Genomic DNA, 19,288 nt, shown 5'->3' on the forward strand with positions numbered 1-19,288 from the left:
GCTCATAGGACACATCTTGGCTACAAATTACCCTACACCATGTAGATTTGTGTAAATAAAGTCTAATGGATCTTCATACTATGAAGAAATCACCCAATAGTGCATTTCTCAGAATGTATTCTCATCATTACAACTACAGCAGTGTGGGGAGACAGCTGCCATCTTGGAGTTCTTGGGCTTCTGTTGTAGAAGGTGTTTCAAGACAGGGTTTCCTCTGTGTAGCCCTTGCTGTCCTGAAACTAGTTCTGCAGACCAGTATGGCCTCAAACTCAGAGATTCATGTGTCTCTGCACCCCAAATGCTGGGATTAAAGACATGTGACACTATCTCCTGACTAGACATTTTTCCTAATATGAAGAATTTTTTTCTGTTTATAAAAGAAATTCACACACACCCACTATTTTTCAAATAGCAAACAGCATATTGAGTGATGTAATTCGTAAATTTAGAATATTTAAAGATGAATTGTTGTTGTTGCTTTTGCTGAGCCAAAAGAAATTTAAAAAGGCAGAGAATGCTGTTAAGACTGCCCATCGAATCACACACTGAGAAGTAGAACTTCCGTGTACTAGTTTACTTCTGTGCCCTTCCCAGAAGGCAGTACTGTGATTCTTCAGAAAACATTGAGTAATGAGCACAGCTGGGAGTCCACCCACTGTAAGGCATGACACACTCAGATGGTGGACCATTTCTCCTTCCAGGTAGTGGACTCAATTGCTGTACGCATGCAACATTTGTAAGCAGTGTGGACAAGCTGAAGGGACAGATGGGACAAATATTGAAAGTGAAGGATAGAAAAAACTATTTATCAAGGCACTTTGTGTGAGTGTGTGTGTATGTGCATGTGTGCATGTGAGTGTGTGTGTGTGTGTGTGTGTGTGAGAGAGAGAGATGCTCATGAGTATTTGAGTACGTGTGTGATGTATGCTCATAGTGTATATGCTTTGCACAAGTGTATCAGTGTGTGTGTGACTTATGCACCTGATACATAATATGTGTGTGTATCACACATATATATACATATATACATATATACATGTATATATATGTATATATATGAGTGTGTGTATGATGTATGCACATGAGCGTGTGTATGATGTATGCACATGAGTGTGTGGGTACAAGTGTATGTGGAGTCCAGAGCAGGCTGTTTCCCCTATTCCTCTATTGTTGCTACTGTCTGTCTTGCTACTTTGAGACAGTGTCTCCCAATGAAGTTGGAGCTTATCATTTGTTCTAGGCTTACTGACCAGGAAGCTCTTGAGGTCCCACCTGTCTCCTTTCCCAAAGCCAAAGTCACCAACATTCACAGTCATGTCCAGACTTTTTATGTAGGTGCAGGAAATTCCAACCCAAGTCCTCATTCTTGCAGAGAAAGCACTTACCCACTGAGCTACCCTCTTGCCCCAGAGGTATTTCACTTAATAAAAGTTGTGTAGACATAGGGAGGCTGACCTGCACATTGCTTTATCAACATGTAATGTGGGGTAGGGGTACTTGAGTTCAAATACAGGCACTGCCACTCCCAGCCCTGAGGACTACTGGCCACAATCCTCTAAATTTTCTTAAACATTGTTATGAAAGTGGATTATCCTCCTCAAAGCATTAATGGGAAACGTAAGTGCAATCTACGAGTAAAATCTTAGTATCCAGCAGACTGCATAGGTATTCTGTGCTAGTCTCACAATTAAACACTACCTGAGATAACATAAGACTTCTGGAAGAGGAAGAAAACGATGGAGAAGTAACATTATTAATCATAGCATATTAGCATATAGCTGGGACCGCATTTCAGTGTGTAAACTGATTAGTATGCATTTGGGAATGTATCCTCCTTCATTAAGCTAATCCCTACTAAGATGGCACTGAGTTTTCATTGCTTACACACACACACACACACACTCAAAAGTGTGTGTGTATGCTTTCCTAAAAGTGTGTTTCCTAAAAGTGAGCCTGAAAATACCACATGCTATAGTTAATCCATAGTGATGGATAGTGCATTGAAATTAAGGTGAAGATGGTCAATTTAAAAAATCAGATGCAAACATTTGAAAGAATCATGTTCAAATCACTCTAAGGACTGAGAACCCCTGGTGCTTCTGCTTCCATAGTCCACAAGGGGGCACCATTGTCCACTGTATCTGATCTATCTCCCTAACTCTTGACCAGCTACTGCTTAAGGAAAACCTGTATCTCAGCGTGGAGTCAGCCTTGGAGCGCTCCCCTAGGGGATTCTGCTTTAAGGAGGGCATCTTCAAAGTCCAAGCGTTCTTAAATGCTTTTGATGAGAGTAAGTCATGTTGCTTTAGGAATCAATGTTACTTACAGTTCATTTTACAACTCTTACATTTTTTTAAAAGTGTTTAAATTTGTGTGTTGGGGTGGGTGAATGTGTGATTATGAATATGTACATGTGTGTGGAGGCCAGAGATTGGTGTTGGACATATTCCTCTCTCCACCTTAATTATTATTATTTAACTCTTCTTATTTATTTATTTATTTTGAGTTGGGGTTTATTGAGCTTGAAGCACACTGATTGGCTAAGCTGGCTGGGTATCGAACTTGAACATCTGTGTCATGTTTTTTTGTTTCCCTATCCCCAAGCCCCAGTTGTAGGATTATAAATGTGTGCTTCCACACCTGGCCTTACACAGTGCTGAAGATCTGAACTCTGGTCCTCAAGCTTCTTGAGCAGACACTTTACCATTAAGACATCTCCCCAGCCCCTGCTTTGGGAAACTTAAAGAGATAAAATTGTGTATACTTGTGGTGTACAACATAGTGCTTTGATGTGTGTGTGTGTGTGTGTGTGTGTGTGTGTGTGCGTGTGCGTGTGATGGGTAAATACACTTAGCTTACATTATAGACTTTATATTCTGTGTGGTGAGAACACTTAAAACGTGTTCGTCGATCAATTTTCCAAGATATAATATTTTCTCATTAACTCTATCCCCAAGTAGTACAAGAGACTTGTTTACTTACTTTCAGAGGTGCCAGGACAAAATACCTGTGAAGGCAACTCACAGGGGCCAAAGGATTTACTTTGGCTCAGAGCTGCAGGCATGTCTAACCTGCAGCCTGTGGGCTGCAAGCAACCTGATAATAATAACTGTAGCCCAACACATTTGTAGATGACAACACCCTGGATACTCCTGGTAGGGGTGCCGTCTGTCATGGCAAGGAGGGCATTGAGGTGGGAGTGGTTCATGTCTGTGGCAGAAAGACCTTATTCACCTCTGAGGATATCATGAAACTGAGAAATGTCCTGTTTCTCTGATTAATTCTAGGACCGCAGCCCATTATGCTGTACCACCCACAATTTTTCCTACCTCAAAACACCCTTAGACACAACCAGAGGTATGTCGCCTAGGTGGTTTCAGATTCAGTCAAGCAGACAATGAACAACAGTAACTTTTATAAGACCGTATATTAGTTCTTTTTCTGTTGTTGTGGTCAAATATCAGTTTATAGAAGGAAGAGTTTATTTTGGCTTACAGTCCACGGTCTATCACAGTGGGGAGGCATGATGGCTGATAGCAGGCAGGATGGCAACTATCAGGCATGGTGGCACAAGCAGGGAACTGAGAGATCACATTTTTAAACAAAAACATGAAGCAGAGAACTATAAGTAGGTCCATAGGTTGAGACTATGAACTCTCAAAGCCCTTACCAAGTGATGTAGTTCCTCCAAGGCTGCACTACTTCCCCTGACAGCGCCCCCTACTGGCAAGCAAGAGTTCAAACACCTGAGCCTGTGGGGAACACTTATTCAAGCCATCACAGAATGTTTGAACTGTTGCCTCCTACCTGAAGTTTTGTATTATTTCACCAACATGTCCTCACACAAACCCCTTCCCTGGGCCTGGCACCCAGGATTACATTCTCTGCTTCTGGACATTTCACTGTTTCACAGTCTACATAGAAGTGAGTACATGAAAAACAGGGTTTCTGAGCCTGGCTTAATACACTTAGAACAATGTCTTCCAGGTTCAACTATGTAGTTTCTTTTTTGTTTTTTTTTTGTTTGTTTGTTTTTTGGTTTTTTTTTTTTCGAGACAGGGTTTCTCTGTGTAGTTCTGGCTTTCCTGGCACTCACTCTGTAGACCAGGCTAGCCTCGAACTCTCGAACTCAGAAATCTGCCTGCCTCTCCCTCCCAAGTGCTGGGATTAAAGGTATGCGCCACCACCACCCGGTTTAACTATGTAGTTTCAAATGACAAATTTTCCTTAATTTAAAAAACCAAATGAGGCCACATTTGTTTGAACACACTGAATTTGCTTTATCCATTCTCTTCTTGGTTAAAACGTAGGGGAACTCTGGATCTTGCCTATTATGAACAATGCTGTAATAAACATGGAAGTGAAAAGATTTATCAGAGATATATAATATATAATACATAATATGTAATACATAATATATAATATGTAATATAATATTATATAATATATTACATACATAACATATAATATGTAATATAATACATATTATATATTATATTACATATTATATATTATATAATTATGCTAATTATATATAATTATGCATAATTATATAATTATTTTATTATATATTAAATATAATATATTATATAATGTTATGATATTGTATATTATATATTATATATTATATATTATATATGATAAAATAATAATTATATGTATATATATTTAGAGAGAGAGAAAGAGAGAGAAAAAGAGAGAGAGACAGAGAGAGACAGAGAGAGAGAGAGAGTGAGTTATCTTTGGATATGCACGCAAATCTGATGTTTTCATGGGAGACCTCAAAAAAATATCTATTCACCCCAGCTAGGTCATTGATGACAGACCGAAGACACTGTCCCACCCAAGTCTAACTCAGTGGGCCGGTGCGTTTCCTGGGTTACTTCCAGGAGTGTGGGTGAAGGGTGACTTACAAAGGCATGAATGACTCTCTAGCAGCCCCGTCACATAAAAGCCACGCCAGCGTGGTGATGATTTATGAAAGCTCTCCTGGAGCTCCATGCTCAATTTGTAGTCAGATCCACAGAAGAATCTCTGTTCTTCCAAATCACTACTGACGATGCATCCCTAGTGAGAAGCCTTGTGGGTCTTGCGACTCTCTGAGCTTCCCAAACCGCGCATGTCTGCTTAGCCTCTGGCACCCCACACACCTTTCTCCTCCCCACACAAGGCAGCATTTCAATGCAGAGGAAATAGCTAAGCGACCACCTACCAAACGGAGTGCGTCATATTTATCTTTAACGTTTGATGCTCCTCTGTACTGCTTTTCACAATGGCTGCAGGTAATTTCCATCCCTGCCAACGGTGTGCACACAGACTTCCTGTTTTCCACATTCTCTGTCCTCTGTCACCTCTGTTCTCTGTCCTCTGTCACCATCTGTCACCGTCTGTCCTCTGTAGCTTGTTAAGATCCATTCTATAAAGTTGAGTAGGAATGACGTCTTAAGAGGAAAGGAGGCTCATGGCAATAACTGTTTGAGGCAGTCATCTTTTCTACTGCCCAAATGTGGACACGGTTTCCCACGAGTTGTCCAGGGTCAGGGAGGCAGGAAGTAAGAAAGCAACTGAAGTCACAATGGGTTTGAACCTGGGAATCCCCTTTTCACTCGACCTCTTACCATCTCGACTTCCACTGCAAACTACGAAGTAATAAATTCTCCTTACACCTGCTAGAGAAACAAATTAAGGTGATATTTTAAAATAATGCTTACTTTAAAAGTCCTTTACAGAGCCTGTAAGTGTCAGCTATGCATAGCCGACTGAGTTCCTTGGATCAGCGGAGGGCTGAGGGCGAAAGAAAGAAAGACAAGGAGTCATCTGGTAAAGACCAAATGCTATATTTTCAACTGCATATCTCCCTTTTATACTCCCCACAAAACAGGAACACAAACAAGAACAGGAATAAAAATAGGAACAAGGATCAAAACAGGAACAAGGAGATACATTCGGCAGCCTACCACCCAAGCTTGGATTTCTCCTTGAGCAGTATCCTTGGGGAAATGCATAGAGATGGGGGATCCGGCACAACAGCACCGGTGCAGAGGACGGTGACTCACATTTAAGTTTTTTTTTTTTTTCTATTTTTCTCTTTAATGATTCCACTCCCCCGACCCAAGGTTAGTCAACAGCAGTCCTGGGGTGGGGCCTGGAGCTCTGCATTTCTAACCAGTGCCCAAGGGATACAAATACTGCTGCCCAGAACACAGTGAGCAAAACCACCTCTGTAAACACCAAAAGACGACTGAAAGCGAAAAGACAACAGCAAAATATACATCAAAACTCTAGTGACTTTCTGTCATTGTGACCAATGCTCCCACAAAAGCAACTTCAGGGGAGAAAGGGTTTACTCAGCTTGTCTGTCACATCACTGCAGGGAAGTCAAGAGTCAAGTCAGGATGTGAAGCACCTGGTCCCATCCACAGTTCAGAGAGAGGCGAGAAAGAATGAGCACACGCTTGCCTGCTATGCTCAGCTTGTATTGACTCCTCTCACAGGGTCCAGAACCCAGTCCAAGAGAAGGATGCAGTGCAGAGTGGGCTGGGTCTTCCTGCATCAATTAACATAATGAAGATGTATCCTCCCATAGATGTTCCCAGAAGGCAGCCTAATCTAAATCCCTCACTAAGACTGTCTTCACACGCGATACTAGGTTGTGGCAAGTTGAGTATTAAAACTAACCATCATGGATGGGTGACAACTCAACTCCCATCAATACGGCTGTAATTAAAAAGTGGACAACACCAAGAGTCTGTGAGGATGTGCAAATACCTGGACTCTTGAATACTCTTGGTGGAAATATAATAGTGCTGCATCTGCTTTAGGGAAAATGTGATGAGCATTGTTTGCTCGCGAGATGTGCTCTCCTTGGGAAGACTTAACTGCTGATTGTCTCGCTCAGTGCTTCTCAAATATATTTTCTCGTGTTGTTGTGACTTCAACCATCAAACTATTTCATTGCTACCTCATAACTGTAATCTTGCTACCGTTGTGAATCATAATATAAATCTCTGATGTGCGGGATATATGATGTGAGACCCCCCTAAAGGGGTCCCCACCCACAGGTTGAGAACCACTGCTTTAGATTTAGCCTTCTATGTGTTGGGACTGCAGATGTGCGCCACTGCACTCAGCTTTAAAAAACATTTCATCTCACACACAATGCCATGTATTTATTAGACCTGAAAACACACGTCCACAAAGATGTCAGCATAAGACAACACAATTCAAAATAGCCCCAAAATGAAACTAGCCCAGATTCCACTAACTGGCAAATTGATCTGTGAGTTTTGGGATGTGACTCTAACATTCAATGTTAGCCATTCTTTCTACGCCATGGGATACAACCTCTACTGACTCACATTCTCCCACGAAGGTGCAGTCATGAGTAAATATGGATACGTGAATGCTTTGCATTCAGAGAAACACTAGACACAAAAGAATACTTATAATGTGATTGATTATATTTATTTTATGTAGAAATCTATAATTTAAGCCAGGACACAACGGTGATTACCTGGGGACAGATTATTTTCATGGGTCATGTGGGGAGTCTTCTGAGGGGCTGGGATATTCTATTTTCCAATAGGACTCTCTGGGTTGCAGGCACATATGTGTGTTTTAACTCAAAGAATAAAACACACTGTTCTTTGCAACATTTATTTATCTATTCACTTATTTCTGTGTTTGCCTGTGTGGCGTGTACCTGTGTGCATGCATGTCTGCATGCAGGTGCACTCTCCCGTGCATGTGAACATGGACTTGACAGGTCAACGCTTGGTATCTATCTACTTCAGTACCTTCCTCCTTGATTTTTGAGAGAAGATCTCACACTGAATATAAAGCCTTGTCATTAGCTAGTCTGGCTGGCCTCGGAGACTGCAGGATCTGCCTGCCTCTGTCCCTGAGGAGGAGCTGGGATTATGGGCACACACTGCTACCCTCGGCTTTTCCAGGGGAGGAGATAGATCCAAACTCAGATCCTCTGTTAAGTTCATGAGAAGCTATCCATTTATTGAGTGTTGATTTATGGAGACAAGAAGGATGGCAGAAGCATAAAAGGAATTCACTTTTGAAATTGTGGCTAAAATTTTTCATGAAAAAAGAATTGAGTAGACAAATATAAAGGACAAGTGCTTTCGCTTCTTCTCCATTCTGGACAGAGTCACTGGAGTTGCAGAGTTGTACAGAAGTCTCTATTCCCCCCTCTACACAGGTAAATATGTATATATTTTAGATGTATATGTATATATTTTAGATTCAGTATGTATATAATTCAATTCAAATGAAGACTTGCAGATGTTTCTGTTATTGATTTAATTAGTGCTGAACCAATTGGTTAGATGCAGGTTCCTTATTGGAATCAAAATAGGCTTCTTCTCTCCCCTGCCCAAGATCTGTTTTGTGTATGTGTGCATGCCTATGCGTGTGTATGTATGTGCACCACATGCATGAAGCCACCTTTGGACGTGAGAAGAGAGTTTAGATCCCCTGAAACTGCAGCTACAGGCAGTTTGGAGCCATCCAAGATGGGTGTTTGGAATCAAACTCCATCTGTCCCTTGAAAGAGCAGCAAGTCCTCTGGGCTGCTGAACCCTTGAAGGCCCTGGCCCTTGAAGGCTGACCTCTCACTGGAACCACCTGGTGCTTTTAACAGCTGGACGATGCAGCCCACCTTAGACCAGAAGGCTCAGCATGGAGAGAGACATAGAAAGAGAGGCCTGGGCATCAGTAACTATAATTTTACTTTATTTTTACTGTTTGTGTATAAGCATTTTGTCTGCATGTATGTCTGTGTGCCAGTTTTGTTCCCGTGAAGGCTAAAAGAGGGTGTTGACTTCCCTGCAACTAGAATTAAAACTCTTGTGAGCTGCCATCTGAGTGCTGGGACTAATTCCTAGTGCTCTGGGAGAGCAGCTAGGGCTTTGACCTGTAGAGCCATCTCTCTAGCCCTGTTAGTTCTTGTTGTTGGTGTTGGTGTTGGTGTTGTTGTTGGTGGTGGTTGTCTTCTTCTTCTTCTTCTTCTTCTTCTTCTTCTTCTTCTTCTTCTTCTTCTTCCTTTACTTCTTCTTCTTCCTTTTCTTCTTCTTCCTTTTCTTCTTCTTCCTTTTCTTCTTCTTGTTCTTCTTGTTCTTATTCTTATTCTTCTTCTCCTCCTCCTCCTCTTCCTCCTCCTCTTCCTCCTCCTCCTCCTCTTCTTCCTCCTCCATCCCCCTTCCCTTCCTCTCCCCTTCCCCTTCCTGTTCTTCTCCTCCTCCTCCTCCTTATTTATGATTCTCTCATATTACATCTCAGCCACACTTTCCCCTCCCCTTTTTCCTTCCAATCCCCACTCTCAACACCCCATCCACCAGATCCACTATTCCTCCATTTTCCTTCAGAAAATGGCAGGCCTCCCAGGCCAAATGGGACATAAGGACCTTGACCAAGCTATCCTATGTAACCAGGCAAGGATTTCAGTGATGGGATTCATTGTTGTATTTTAAAAATTCTCCCTTTTGATGGGAATTTTACATAACCAGATTTTAAATTTCTTTTAATGTATTAAAAAATAATCTTCAAACAAAATTTAGCTTTCTTTAAGGAGATTTCCTGTTTGTTCCAGTTTTAAAAGATTCTTATCAAAGTATGATGAAGCAATAAATTCACATTACAATTGGGCAAACTTTAGAGGCTGGAGCAATGACTCAGTGATTAAGATTGAATATTGCTCTTACAGAGAACCCCAGTTTCATTCTCAGCACCCACACTGGGCAGCCTTCAACCTGTACATGCATGCACATAGACAGGCACACATAAGTACATTTTAATGAAAAAAAATGAGCACTTTGGTTTTAGATCATCAGAATACCTTAGTTTTAGATTCTCAGAAGGATAAGATTTCACCAGCAGAAATTATCCTAACCTTATGATTACGTCCAGAATTCCTCAGGGTGCAAACACATTACCTCCTAGGCAGTATCAGTATGTGGTTAGGGCAAATGCCAATTGCTTTTGGGAAAAGCTTTATGTTTGATATTTCAGAAGAAGCATTGAAGGAGTCACTGGAGTATTAAAACAAAAAACAAAAACAGATTTATGCCCGCATTCCTTATTCCAGATATGGGAGGAGGGAGGGGCCATGGCCTTTGGAAGAACTGTTGTCAGAGGTCTCAGCAGCCTGCCCAGGGAATGTAAGGTGCTCTCCTGTTTCTGGGCTCTCCGCACCACATGGCTCCCAGCTGTCAGCACTCAGAGGACTAGGGAGTTAAAGTACAGGAGGGCAGGAGGGAGCCTGTGCCTGCCCCCAAGGGTTACACACTCGACCTAATTGAGAACAGAGTACGGATTGTTCTTTTTCTGCTGAGCAGGGCCTGCTGCCAGCACAGAGCCACCCAGCTTTGAGATACCCAGCTGGGGAGATGCCTCCAGAAACCAGGCAACTAGGTATGAGAGCACCAGCAACTAAGTTGCTCTCTTTCCTTGTCGAAAGGTCAGGAAGTGAGAGCAAAGAATGTGGTTGAACAGTGGTTAGACACGTCAAACTTCCGAGACAGGTTACACCACAAGATTTGGATTTTAGAACTTTATTTTGTTTGAGAACGGGGCTGAAACCAGCTAAAAGTTGGGTTAGCAGTGGCTCAAAGATCAAACTTGGGGAGAATGCAGAATCTATCCTCCCTTGTTCCAGGTGCAGTGCTCTGCTTGGGGTTTCGGGCAGCAAGGGGTAAGGCAGTAACTGGACTCTTCTTAGAGCTTTGGTGGAACAATTGGGACGTCACAGCTTCCTTGGAGTAAGGCAACCGCCGCAGGAAGCCAGAACTTTCTAGAACGATTATCGCTGCGCACTGATATGAGCACAGGCAGTGGTTTCTTCCTGTGTTCACAGAGGGGGTTAAAGTAGTCAATGCATACTTTTTAGAAAAACACAGAGAGAAAGTTATCATGAGTTTCTATCTCTGGGTGAGAGGATTGTGGGAGAATTTTACTTTCATTTCTGTATAATTTTTAGAGTATGCAAAGACCGTGCACAGCTTTAAAACTCATGGGAGTGGAGGATGAGTTACGGGGGCTATGAATGTCCACTGGCCTTGTGGCTGGACTTTGGTGTGTGCAAAAGTGCTGGAGAGAGGGAATCACTGATGGGCATATTTTCTAATTGATGATAGCAATAATATATTAATATTATTAATATAGCAGAACAGAGACCATTCTTGTGATCTAAAAGCCTGCCGCTCTCCTTAACTGCTCTGGTGAGTTGCCACCCAATAACACCACCTCCATAAGGTATTATTTAGGCCATGGTCTTAGTTCTGCATACACGCTAGGCAGATGTTTGCCATGGCACTGTGCTTCTTTTTGTTAACCAGCCTCAACCCTTGCTTTGTCTGCATTGCAGTCTTTGCCTTCTTTCAGTCTTCAGTTACTAAGGTCAGAGCTGAAATGTGTGGAAATGTCAAGTGGTCAGGGAAAAAAACAAAACCGAACCAAACTTAAACCAAATGAGAAATCTGTAGGCATAATTGTTTTTGCAACCTACTTTAATAAGGGTTCAACCTCTCCTCTTGCCCACCACCCAGCAGAGGTAGTGGAAGAGAAAAGTTATCATTTGGGGGAAGTTGATCTGTTCAGCAATAGTTCTTTGGGGGCAAGCTCCATCTCCTTGGGCAGTAGTTCAGTCCCGTAGCAAATACCAAATATAACTCAGCAGCTGCAGACCAGTCCTCTAGTCAGGCAGGCACCAGGCACAAACCAGCAGCTACAGTCCAGTCCTTTCAGCAGGCAGACACCAGGCAGCTGTAGTACAATCCTGAAGAAACTGCCAGGCTTGCCAACCAGTCTATAACCAGGTCACAGAAATGGCAAGCTGCCATAGTTCTTGGGAAACTTTCTCTCAATGGCACTGTCATCTCAAGTTGAGCTCAGAAACGCTATGTAAGGCAAGCCGATACATGTTTGTTGTAAGTGAAGAATATTGAGGCAGTGTTGGGCTGTAGAAGGGCATCTTGGGTTGACACAGGCCTGGAACCCCGAGACTGCAGGTGTTTGGCCATGCTCCCAGAACCCAGCGGTCTCATTTCCATTTAACCTGTACCATCAGTCATGTAAGACCCGGTTACAGGGTGTGACTAACAGGCCTCTGCCTCGAGAGATTTACATATTAATAAGGCTGGGGGGGGTCCTAGATAATAAGTTATTCCTCCCTGGTCCCTCCTCCTTCCCACCCCTATATAAGCGAGCTCTCCCCAGGCTCTTGGGGGGCGCATTCACATCCAGATCCAACTACCATCATGGGCAATAAAACTTTCATCTCTTGGACTCTACGTGTCTTCTGGGCCTGGGACTTTCTCGTGTATGTGGGAACCCGCCTACAGAAAGCCTCCAGGCTGCCTCCGTCCACCGAGGGCTGCAGGCCACTGGCCAACTCCACCGTGGTCCTGGGACTCTGTCTTGCAGGCCCCGAGACCCGTCGTGCCCCTGCAGACCGCCTCTTCCGCAGCGCCAGCCCGAGGGACGCTGAGCAGGACTGAGCTGCCCACGAGAGTTTTTTCCCACAAGGCAGAGCAAACCAAGGCTCAGTCTCCCATGGTCTGTGGGGTAATAGTTATACTCCTTTGTCATAGGTCCTTCCACGTGTTTGCTGTATCAAAGCATCCTTTCACCTGTGTCTGCTTCAGGAAGACATTCTTTCAAGTGTCTGCTTTAGCAAGACATCCTTTCACCTGTGAGCCCCAGCAAACCATCATTTGACATAACTTTCCAAAGACCTAGAATTTCATACTTCAGAAGTCTGTAGATTAAATGGAACTGCCATCACTGCTATTATACCCATTTTAAAGATAAGGAAACTGACTCATGATGATGGTTCTGGAATCTGCCCTGAGTCGTGAGCCTCTCTATAATAATGGTTCTCAACCTGTGGGTTGTGACCCCCCCTTGGGAGTTGAATGACCCTTTCACAGGGGTCATTGAAGACCATAAGAAAACACAGATATTTATGAGTCATAACAGTAGCACACATACAGTTATGAAGTAGCAGTGAAAATAATTTTATGGTTGGGGGTCACGAGAACATGAGAAACTGTATTAAAGGGTCACAGCATTAGGAAGGTTGAGAACCACTGCTCTATGACTTTGTCCTGAGACTGTTTGTGCATGGTAGTGCCAGAGGGTGGCCCATGACACCATCTGCATTGACAGGGTACTGCAGGAGCCACCTGCCTGTGCTACAGATTTGACTAACTGCTAGACCTCAGTTATAGCTAAACCCAGGGGCAGCAATGTATTGAGGACTCTAAGGAACTGGTACAGTTGTGACTTTGTTCTTGGTTTTAACAGTGAAGCTCCAGTGTCAAATCCTGATTTTAAGTCTTAAATCGTAGCAGCAGGTCCACCTTTTGTCAGTTTACAGACAAAATGTCCAACACATCGGATCTTCCTAACCCAGCAGTGTGCCCTGGCTTTCCTGTCTCCTGGCCTTGTATCCCAGTCTGAGCTCTCTCTGGAGCTTGACTTGCCTGTGAAAAAGCTCCATGCACGGGGCTATATGCTGCAGATTCAGCCTCATCCTTGTACCGGACAGGGAAGGTCATCACTTTCCCTGTCTTTCCACACTGGGAGCTGGGCCAGTTAGGAGTAGGAGGGAATTATATGCTGAAGAGAGATGCTGTCAGGTACCTTTCCACGTTCGTGTGTGTCACAGACCCGAGTTGGAGAAGACCAAGGCCAAAAATAAGCACAAGTAATAGACCTGGAGATGAGTTAAGGTCACTGCACCTTTGGCTCTTTCTGTGCACATGCTCTACCACTTAAGGGCACCAGCCACAGAGGGAGTGCCAGCTAGCCACCATGTTGCTGGTGGTATTTTTTTTCCATGCACACTATTGCAACACAAGTGAGGACTGGTACTCTAGGACCAGTGAGAAGTGGGAAGACATTTTGAAGTATGGATGCCCTATACTGAATACAAGAAAATTCACACTGTGCTTTCCCTTAACGCCTTGCCTCTGGTCCTCAGCATCAGATGTCTCACACATTTGCAATAAAACATTCAATTCTTGCTTTCTTTTTCCATTCATTCATTCATTCATTCATTCATTTTACATCTTGATTGCTCCCTCCTCCTCCCACTACCCTCCACACAGTCCTTCTCCCCATCCCCCCATGCCTTTCTCCTCTGAGAAGATAGTTCCTCCCTAGATGGCCCCCCCCCCCCCCAGGCACATCAAGTCTCTGCAGGGCTTGGCACATCCTCTCTCACTAAGGCCAGACAAGGCAGCCCAGTTAGGGGAACAGGATCCACAGACAGATGCCCCACTTTGGTTTTGGCCCTTCCGCGGTACCCCAGTGTTGTCTGGGAGCCTACGAGCCTGAGAACCCTGGCCACCTTTTGGCCCAGGAACCCCTAAGCTAAGAGCTCTGGCCCCCGGTGGGGCCTCAGACTGCACTCCCTCACCCCTGGAGCATTGTCCTGCGGCTTCACATTGCCTGATATCTACTAGGTGGCAGCTCAGAGTGAGCACAGTAAAATTTCCACGCCTCTGTCCCCACGAGAGGAGAGGCCCTAGCCACATGGTAAGACAGATGTGGGACACACACAGCAACCCACGCACACTACAACCCAATAAGGTCTGTATATGAAGGATGATCTGCTTCTCTGAACTGTATTAAGGCACTTTATTCCAGAAGATGCTTTGTTGACATAAAAGGTAAAAATCAAAGAAAGAAAATGAAAACTGGAAGAAAATTTAACAATGATGACATGTCAAGAATCGGTGATTATCTTTACCCTGCCTCTTTGGTGGAGACATGTTCAGAGACATTGGGAAAATATTCAGGTAAGTTATCAGATCTCTCTCCTCTGGTTACTCAAATATTCTCTCACTTGGATATGTTTAGTAAGTCACACAGTTTTTCAGGATGGCACACATGTTTCCATTTTCTAAGGGGACTAACAGAAACTTCAAGAGATTAATGTGCCTATCACAACATGACTAGTTTCAGCAGAATCTATAATTAAGATTTGATTTTAAAAAACAAACAAAAAACGGCTTCTGAAAACCATGTGATTTTTCCTGAAAGCCCTTAGCACATAAATAGTATTCTAGCTTGGTCTGTCTTACCTTTAAACAACTGTTATAAATTGTAAATTTGTTCCTATAAAAATTGAAAATTGCTGCTTTATAGACATTTGAAATCCGTCACAGTTTACCAAGGCGATTTCTACTAAAATGGAGACTTAATGAAATATGGCAAAATGCAAGTGTGATCCACAAAGCTACATATAGAGGGAAACTGACCATGGGATGAAGGCAGAGGTTCTCGAGCAGGTGATGGTATACAGCAGGCCACTGGGAGGAAAATACACAGATCAGAAGACACGAGACCTAAGCAAAGAGACCTAAGACCAGTTGCCATTAGCAGTTGATAGCTGCCGAGGACAGAGCAAAGAGGGAGTTGGAAAGAAAACGGAGCATGGTTATGATCATCTGTCTTTGTATACATGTAAAACACTCTTGAGAATAAAGAGAAATCCAAGTGCATCATACCCAGAACATAGTCCTAGAACAAAGTAGTGAGCCATAGGAAGTGAACTTTCAATTGCAAAACTTGTGTGGTTTCTCAGTAGAGACCAGACAGTGTGTACTAGGAAAGGAAGCAGGAACTGGGGAGGTAGGTACATCAGGGCCTAGGGAAGGAGAGGCATGGCTTAAGCATTGCTGGAAGGAGATAGGAAGCAAGTTCTAGGGCAGCATTGCAAGCCTGCAGTGGCAGTAGACTGGCTGTGGTGCTCGGGAGCCAGGGAGTAATTTAGCACAAAGGTTGGTCATCCAGGCAAAACCACCGGGTTCTCATAACAAGCAAGTGGTTATATGACAGTGGCCGGCTTGTGTGAGTTCTAGGTAAGTGTCAGGTCACATTTGCAAGCAGGTAAATTATGTTGGCAAGCAGACTACTCGGTGTTTTGAGTGGATTCCCGCCTACTTGAAATTCCTATGATGAAGTTCTAATACTGAATGTCTTGGTGTGGGACTCTATTTAGAGATTACACCTTTAAAGAGGTAATTAAAATAGATCTTTATGAGACTACAGATCTTAAAGAAAGATATAAGGATATATAAAAAAATGACACTGTGGAGACAGGAAAGAAGGCCATCTTAGTTTGTTTTTTACTGCTGGAATAAGATACCATGGCCAATAGCAACTTGGGGAGGAAAACATTTATTCTATCATAAAGGGAAGTCAGGGCAGAAACTCAAGGTAGGAACTGAACCTGGAGTCAGAAACTGAACCAGAAGCCATGGAGAACATTCTTTACTGGCTGCTCTAGTGCTCTAGAGCTTTCTGATAGCACCCAGGACCAGTTGTGCAGATACGGCACAATTCCACATCACCCATAAACCAAGACAATGCCATACAGATAGGCCCACAAGCCAGCATGAGTAGTGTTTAATCAGAGGAGCTGCCCTCTTCTCAGATGACTCTGTTTTCTATCAAGTTCAGAAAAGCTAACCAACACAAGGGCCATACACGACCCAAGGAGAGAGACCCTCCGAAGCTCACTTATATTTTCATCTTAGACTTTTAGCCTTTGAAACTGTCAACTAAGACATTTCTGTGACCGTTAGCCTCACAACCTGTGGGAGTTTGTTAGAACCGCCCTGCCAAATTAATATATGCACATAACAGCCAGCCATCAGGGTGTGTGTGTGTGTGTGACAGACAGACAGACAGGCAGGCAGACAGACAACTGAGGGAAAATGTGAGTGAGCAAATAACATGAAAATGAACATGAAGTTCAGGAGTTGCTGGGGAGAGGGACGTCTGGAAATCATTGGGTGACCCTACCAAATATAGAGATGATAAACTGTTAGCTACTTTACTGTTGCTGTATTTCAACACTATGACCAAAGTGACTTCTGGCAGAGTTTATCTTGGCTTGCAGTTCCAGAGGGAAAAGACCATCATGTTTGGGGAGCCATGGCAGCAGGTAGCTGAGGGCTCATATCTTCAACCACACGCAGAGAGCAGAGAAGGTGAACTAGAAATGGGGCGAGGCTATAAACTCTTAAAGTTCACTTCTAGTGACATGCTTCCTCCAGCAAGATGGCATTTCCTAAAGGTTCTAGAACAACAGTTCTAGACATGTGGGTTGTAACCCCCCAAAAGACTACTGGAAAATGTCTATTTTTATATTATGATTCAAAATGGTAACAAGTAATTTTATGGCTGGAGGTCACCACAATATGAAGAACTGTATTAAAGGGCCCCATATATAGAACCACTGTTCTATAACCTTCCCAAATGGCACCACCAACCTGGGTGTCAAGTGTTCAAATACATGAGCTGGTGAGAGACAATAAAGAAACATCTTATTGAGACAAGAATGTTTGGGTGCCGAAGATAAATCATATGGGTGTGAGAAGTGAGAAGATACTGGTTTGGGGAACTAGTTTTGAGTTGCCGCTGAATCACTAGAGGCTGGACCATAAAGAGTAATAGGTTTGACGGTTAAAAAGCATGGCTTTTGAAAAACACCAGTTCTCAGGTGTCACACATGATTTCCCAGGCACAGATCTTTATGGGAGGGATCTGTGTCAGTTTAAATGGAAGCCATGGATGACTCAACAAACCCGAGGAAAAGCCAAAGCATGAAAATACATTAAGTAACACATTAATCTGTCTGCACTTAAGTGAACTGAAACTTAAAGTGACACACAACTTAAAGGGATACACACAGTGGGAGATTACAGGATTTATTCATTAAATAAAATTCATTTAATTGTACTGTTAGGAAGAATACTTATTGCAGTTCCATAGGTTAAGAGACAGGAGAGTATCCTCAGTGAAAAATTATAGACTAAGTAAATAATTAGAAGACATAAATGACAAATAAAATGACAGGAATGAAGTTGTTGTTTTAGAAGTCAATTGGTCAAGAGACTCTAAATTTGAGAAGAGATACTGTCTTTACAGATTCCAAATGGAGTGCCTTTCACATTGCAACACGAGAGAAATTAGATTATGTTCTGTGGCTGGCTGTAATGGGGTTTCTTCCTACAGTGCCTTGGAATCGCTGAAGTACTGAGAGGCAGTGACTAATCTTTCCATTTCTGCTTATGTGTAACAAGTGACACAGGTTTGCTTCTTGCCTAGGAGCCACCTAGGCCTCAACGCTACAAACTTGATTGGCCATACAGGTAGCTCCAGCACCAGCAAGCCCATTTCATGGTGCCCTGTACCCTGATCCCCTAGGCTTTGGGCAGGTGTCCTTTCTTTGTTTCTTATTGTCTTTGGATATACTTTCTGTTTCTCTATATAAACATTTTTTTTATATTCTCCTGTGACCAATTAGCTTTTAGGATGTCTTATCACTTTGTAACATTCTGGGGTCATTTCCTGCAGCAGAATATAGCTTCTTCTTGTGTGGTGTCTCTCTTAGAGTGTTTACCTCACTTCGTGGCAGAGGACAGGGTATCAGTTTGATATTCTCATTCCCATTTTAGACATAAGCAGTAGGAACTTAATTCTGACAAGTTTCAGAGAAAAGAATGTATCAAAAGCTGGGAGAAGTTTCAGTGAATAAAACACCTGTTTAAGTAATTACCTGAGTTTAAAAATCCCAGAATCTAAATAATCCAGCAGCTTCCTAGGGCATTTGTAATACCCACAATTCTGTGGTGAGACAGAAGGCAAAGACATGAGAACCCTTGGAAGCTAGTGGGCCAGAGAGCCTGGTAATATACAGCACAGCAAGAAACAACTAAGGGGCTGCCTCTTACAAGGTGTGGGGGAAGGACCAACAACCAAGTTTGTCCTCTCACCGATTCTCATGTGATGTGGCGCAGACAAACGCACGCACACAGCTACACAAACAACAACAACAATTTACTGGGGTGTGCATAGGATGGAGTTACAAGGAAAGGTGGATACAAGCAGTCAATGTCCCCAAGTGTTGGGCTCCTGCTCTTGGTTCCTCTTTCTTCTGCCTTGCTATGTACCCCAGTAGACATTCCCTTTCCAGTGACAAGGTTGACCAGGATCACCTCTGGGCTTACAGACTTTTGATGGAGCAATTGTGTGGAAACCCTGACTTTCTCAATTAGCTCATCAGATGTTCATAGAGATTGGACTGTTTGAAACTGGAGCATGGTCCCATGACTGAACAAAATCTTTTGGGTGTGGAGTGGAATTGTTCCAACAGACCAGGCTTGGATCAGTTTTGTAACTTGCTCCAATTTGTTTATTACTCTTCTGATTTTCTATTTAAAAAAAGAAAAAAGAAAAACTCCCACACAATTTAGTGTCAAGA

Source organism: Grammomys surdaster, unplaced genomic scaffold (genome assembly GCF_004785775.1).
Source record: "Grammomys surdaster isolate TR1022 unplaced genomic scaffold, NIH_TR_1.0 332529, whole genome shotgun sequence".
Lineage (NCBI taxonomy): Eukaryota > Metazoa > Chordata > Mammalia > Rodentia > Muridae > Grammomys > Grammomys surdaster.